We start from the raw sequence: 6398 nt of genomic DNA on the forward strand, positions 1-6398 counted from the left end.
TACTCCTACCCCCTCCTCTCTGGCAACTACTAGTTTGTTCTTTGTATCTGTGAGTCTGTTTCTGTTTTATTGTATTTATTCTTTGTTTTGTTTTTTAGATTCCACATTTAAGTGAAAGCATAAGCATTTGTCTTTCTCTGCCTGACTTATTTTACTAAGCATAGTACCCTACAGATCCATCCATGTTGTCACAAATGGCAAGACTGCATTCTTTATTATGGCTGAGGAATACTCTACTGTATTTATAACATATACCACATATTCTTTATCCATACATCTGTTGGTGGGCACTTAGGGTGCTTCCATATCTTGTCTACTGTACTGCTATGAACACTGGGGTGCATATATCTTTTGAAATTAGTGTTTTCTTTTTTTCGCATAAACACTGAGGAGTAGAAGTGCTAGATGGTATGGTTATAATATTTTTAATTTTTTGAGAAATCTCCATGTTGTTTTCTATAATGGCTTCACTAATTTACACTCCCAAAAACAGTGCATGAGGGTTTACTTTTCTCCACATCCTCGCCAACACTTGTTATTTCTTGTATTTTGGATGACAGCCATTCTGACAAGTGTGAGGGGATACTTCATTGTGGTTTTGATTTGCATTTTCCTGATGGTTAGTGATGTTGAGCATACTCTCATGTGCCTGTTGGCCATCTGTATATCTTCTTTGGGAAAATGCCTATTCAGGTCCTCTGACCATTTTTAATCAGATATTTACCCCGTATCAGACATATCATTTGCAAATATCTTCTCCCATTCAGGAGGCAGGCTTTTCAGTTTATTGATGATTTCCTTCACTGTGCAAAAGGTTTTTTGTTTGGTGTGGTCCTATTTGTTTATTTTTCTCTTGTCCTTGCTGAGGAAAGAGATCAAAAAAATATTGTTAAGACTGATGTCAGGGCTTCCCTTGTGGCGCAGTGGTTGAGAATCTGCCTGACAATGCAGGGGACATGGGTTCGAGCCCTGATCTGGGAAGATCCCACGTGCCGCAGAGCAACTAGGCCCGTGAGCCACAACTACTGAGCCTGCGCGTCTGGAGCCTATGCTCTGCAACAAGAGAGGCCGCGATAGTGAGAGGCCCGTGCACCACCATGAACAGTGGCTCCCACGTGCCACAACTAGAGAAAGCCCTTGCACAGCAACAAAGACCCAACAGCCAAAAATAAATAAATAATTAAATAATTTTTAAAAATAATAAAAAAAAGACTGATGTCAAAGAGCTACCGCCTGTTTTCTTTTAGAAGTTTTAAGTCTTACATTTAAGCCTTTAATCCACTTTGAGTTTATTTTTTCATATGGTGTGAGAAAATGTTCTAGTTTCTTTGTTTTACATGTAGCTGTCCAGTTTTCCCAACACCACCTTATTGAAGAGACTGTCATTTCTCCATTGTGTATTTTTGCCCCCTATGTTGTAGAATAATTGACCATATGTGTGTCGGTTTATTTCTGGGCTCTCTATTCTGTTCCATTGATGTATGTGTCTGGTTTTGTGCCAGTACCATATTGTTTTGATGAATGTAGCTTTGTAGTATAGTCGAAGTCAGGGAGCATGATACCTCCAGCTCTGTTCTTTCTCAAATAGTTTTGGCTATTTGGGGTCTTTTGTGTTTCCATACAAATTTTAAAATTATTTGTTCTAGTTCCATGAAAAATGTCTTTGGTATTTTGATAGGGATTGCATTGAATCTGTAGATGACATTGAGAAGTATGGACATTTTAACAATATTAATTCTTCCAATCCATGAACATGAAATACTTTTCCATTTATGTGTGTTGTCTTTATTTAATCAATGTCTTATATTTTTCAGAGTACAGATCTTTCATCTCCTTGATTAAATTTATTCCTGGGGTTTTTTTTTTTAACTTGACTGTAAATGAGATTATTTTCTTGATTTCTTTGTGATTGTTCATTATTGCTATATAGAAATGTAACTGATTTGTCTGTATATTAATTTTGATTCCTGAAAATGTAGTGAATTTATTTATTAATTCCAATAGTGTTCTGGGTGAGCTTTCTATACATAGTATCATGTCATCTGCAAATAATGACAGTTTACTTCTTTTCTTCCAATTTGGATGCTCTTTATTATTTTTTCATCTGATTGCTGTGGCTAGGACTTCTAACACTATGTTGAATAAAAGTGGTGAGAGGGGCGGCCGTATATTTTTCCTGATTTTGGAGGTAAAGTTTTCAGTTTTTCACCGTTCAGTATGATGTTAATTGTGGGTCTGTCATGAATGGGATTTATTATGTTGAGGTATTGTTCCCTCTATAACAACTTTGTTGAGAGTTTCCATCATGAATGGATGATGAACTTTATCAAATGCTTTTTCTGTATCTATTGAGATAACCAAGTGATTTTTATGCTTAGTTTTGTAAATGTGGTGTAGAATGTTGATTGATTTGTGGATACTAAGCAACTCTTGCAGCCCTGGAATAAATCCCACTTGATCATGGTATATGATCCTTTTAATGTATTATTGAATTTGGTTTGCTAATATTTTGTTGGGGATTTTTGCATCTATGTTCATCAGGGATATTGGCTTGTAATTTTCTTTTATTGTAGTGTTTTTGTCTGGTTTTAGTATCAGGGTAATGCTGTCCTTGTAGAATCAGTTTGGAAGTGTTCCCTCCTCTTCAATATTTTGGAATAGTTTGAGAAGAACAAGTATTAACTCTTCTCTAAATATCTGGTAGGATTCCCCTGTGAAGCTAACTGGTCCTGGACTTTCGTTTGGTGGGAGATTTTTTGGTCAGTGATTCAATTCATTACTAGTAATCAGTCTGTTCAGACTTCTTATTTCCTCCTGATTCAGTCTGAGAAGATTGTATGTTTCTAGGAATTTATCCATTTCTTCTAAATTGTTCAATTTGTTGGTCTATAATTTTCATAGTATTTTCTTAGAATTGTTTATATTTCTGTGATATCAGAATGAGAAGTTGTAACTTTTCTTTCATTTCTAATTTTATTTATTTGCCCCCCCCTCCTTTTTCCTTGATGAAGTTGGCCAAAGGTTTACCAATTTAATTGATCTTTAAAACAAACAAACAAACAAACAAAAAACAGCTCTTAGTTTCATTGATCTTTTCAACTGTTTGGTTTTTTAAAAACCTTTTAGAGCTTTATTGTAGTGACATGGAAAGATGCACAGATATAAAGAGGAGGAAAAAGAAAGTTCAAAACATAGGCTGTACACTGAAAAAATATGTGAGACCTTAGCTAACACTTAACATTGATTTTCTCTGAATGGAGGGGTGTCAATTTTTTATGTTACCTATTGCTACAATTTATAATTAAAATGTACTACCTTTGTCATTAGAAAAAAAGTAATATTTTTAAAAGGCAACTTTACAATTTCTTTCTATAGGAGATTACATTCTTTATACAAAGCCAAAAGAAATTTCAGAAATTCAACGTTTAAACTATGAGCACGTAATAGATACAATTTTTGTTATATTAAAATAGGTAATTTTTACTTATGGATATATCCATTGGTCTCTATCAGTAGCTTTTCTTTTTTTTTTTTTTGAATTTTATTTTTTTATACAGCAGGTTGTTATTACTTATCTACTTTATACATATTAGTGTATATATGTCAATCTCAATCTCCCAATTCATCCCACTACCACCAACCCCCTGCCACTTTCCCGCGTTGGTGTCCTTAAGTTTGTTCTCTACATCTGTCTCTATTTCTGCCTTGTAAAATGGTTCATCTGTACCATTTTTCTAGGTTCCACATATATGTGTTAATATATGATATTTGTTTTTCTCTTTCTGACTTACTTCACTCTGTAAGACGGTCTCTAGATCCATCCAAATTATTCTTAGTTTTTTAAGGAACCTCCATACTGTTCTCCATACTGGTTGTATCAATTTACATTCCCACCAACAATGCAAGAGGGTTCCCTTTTCTCCACACCCTATCCAGCATTTGTTGTTTCTAGATTTTCTGAGGATGCCCATTCTAACTGGTGTGAGGTGATACCTCATCGTACTTTTGATTTGCATTTTTCTAGTTATGGCTGAGTAATATTCCATTGTATGTATGTACCACATCTTCTTCATTCGTCTGTCAATGGGCATTGAGATTGCTTCCATGACCTGGCTATTGTAAACAGTGCTGCAATGAACATTGGGGTGTATGTGTCTTTTTGAATTTTGGTTTTCTCTGGGTATATGCTCAGTAATGGGATTGCTGGGTCCTACGGTAATTCTATTTTTAGTTTTTTAAGGAACCTCCATACTGTTCTCCATACTGGTTGTATCAATTTACATTCCCACCAACAATGCAAGAGGGTTCCCTTTTCTCCACACCCTATCCAGCATTTGTTGTTTCTAGATTTTCTGAGGATGCCCATTCTAACTGGTGTGAGGTGATACCTCATCGTACTTTTGATTTGCATTTTTCTAGTAATTAGTGATGTTGAGCAGCTTTTCATGTGCTTCTTGGTCATCTGTATGACTTCTTTGGAGAAATGTCTAATTAGGTCTTCTGCCTATTTTTTGATTGAGTTGTTTGTTTTTTTAATATTGAGCTGCATGGAGATTAATCCTTTGTCTGTTGATTCGTTTGCAAATATTTTCTCCCATTCTGAGGGTTGTCTTTTTGTCTTGTTTTGTTTCCTTTGCTTTGCAAAAGTTTTTAGGCCCCATTTGTTTATTTTTGTTATTTCCATGACTCTAGGAGGTGGATCAAAAAAGATCTTGCTGTGATTTATGTGAAAGAGTGTTCTTCCTATGTTTTCCTCAAAGAGTTTTATAGTGTTCGGTCTTACATTTAGGTGTCGAATCCATTTTTATTTTATTTTTGTGTATGGTGTTAGGGAGTGTTCTAATTTCATTCTTTTACATGTAGCTGTCCAGTTTTCCCAGCACCACTTACTGAAGAGACTGTCTTTTCTCCATTGTATATCCTTGCCTCCTTTGTCATAGATTAGTTGACCATAGGAGCATGGGTTACTCTCTGGGATTCTATCCTGTTCCATTGATCTGTATTTCTGTTTTTGTGCCAGTACCATACTGTCTTGATTACTGTAGTTTTGTAGTATAGTCCAAAGTCAGGGAGTCTGATTCCTGTAGCTCCATTTTTCCCTCAAGACTGCTTTGGCTATTTGGGGTCTTTTGTGTCTCCATACAAATTTTAAGATTTTTTGTTCTAGTTCTGTAAAAAATACACTGGTAATTTGATAGGGATTGCATTGAATCTATGCATTGCTTTGGGTAGTATAGTTATTTTCACAATATTGATTCTTCCAATCCAAGAACATGGTATATCTCTCCATCTGTTTGTGTCATCTTTGATTTCTTTCATCAGTGTCTTATAGTTTTCTGAGTACAGGTCTTTTATCTCCTTAGGTAGTTTTTTTCCTAGGTATTTTATTCTTTTTGTTGCAATGGTGAATGGGATAGTTTCCTTCATTTCTCTTTCTGATCTTTTGTTGTTAGTGTATAGGAATGCAAGAGATTTCTGTGCATTAATTTTGTATCCTGCAACTTTACCAAATTCATTGATTAGCTCTAGCAGTTTTCTGGTGGCATCTTTACGATTCTCTATGTATAGTATTATGTCATCTGCAAACAGTGACAGTTTTATTTCTTCTTTTCCAATTTGTATTGCTTTTATTTCTTTTTCTTCTCTGATTGCCATGGCTAGGACTTCCAAAACTATGTTGAATAATAGTGGTGAGTGGACATCCTTGTCTTGTTCCTGACCTTAGACGAAATGTTTTCAGGTTTTCACCATTGAGAATGATGTTTGTTGTGAGTTTGTCATATACGGCCTTTATTATGTGAGGTAGCTTCCTTCTATGCCCACTTTCTGGAGAGTTTTTATCAAAAATGCGTGTTGAATTTTGTGAAAAGCTTTCCCTGCATCTATTGAGATGATCATATGGTTTTTATTCTTCAGTTTGTTAATATGGTGTATCATATTGATTGATTTGCATATATTGAAGAATTCTTTCAACCCTGGGATAAATCCCACTTGATCATGGTGTATGATCCTTTTAATGTGTTGCTGGATTCTGTTTGCTAGTATTTTGTTGAGGATTTTTGGATCTATATTCATCGGTGATATTGGTCTGTACTTTTCTTTTATTGTAGTTTCTTTGTCTGGTTTTGGTATCAGGGTGATGGTGTCCCCGTAGAATGAGTTTGCAAGTGTTCCCTCCTCTGCAATGTTTTGGAAGAGTTTGAGAAGGGTAGGTGTTAGCTCGTCTCTAAATGTTTGATAGAATTCACCTGTGAAGCTATCTAGTCCTGGGTTTTTGTTTGTTGGAAGATTTTTAATCACAGTTTCAATTTCATTCCTTGTGATTGGTCTGTTCATGTTTTCTATTTCTTCCTGGTTCAGTCTTGGAAGGTTACACCTTTCTAAGAATTTGTCCATTT

The sequence above is a fragment of the Physeter macrocephalus genome, chromosome 5 (assembly GCF_002837175.3).
Source record: "Physeter macrocephalus isolate SW-GA chromosome 5, ASM283717v5, whole genome shotgun sequence".
NCBI lineage: Eukaryota > Metazoa > Chordata > Mammalia > Artiodactyla > Physeteridae > Physeter > Physeter macrocephalus.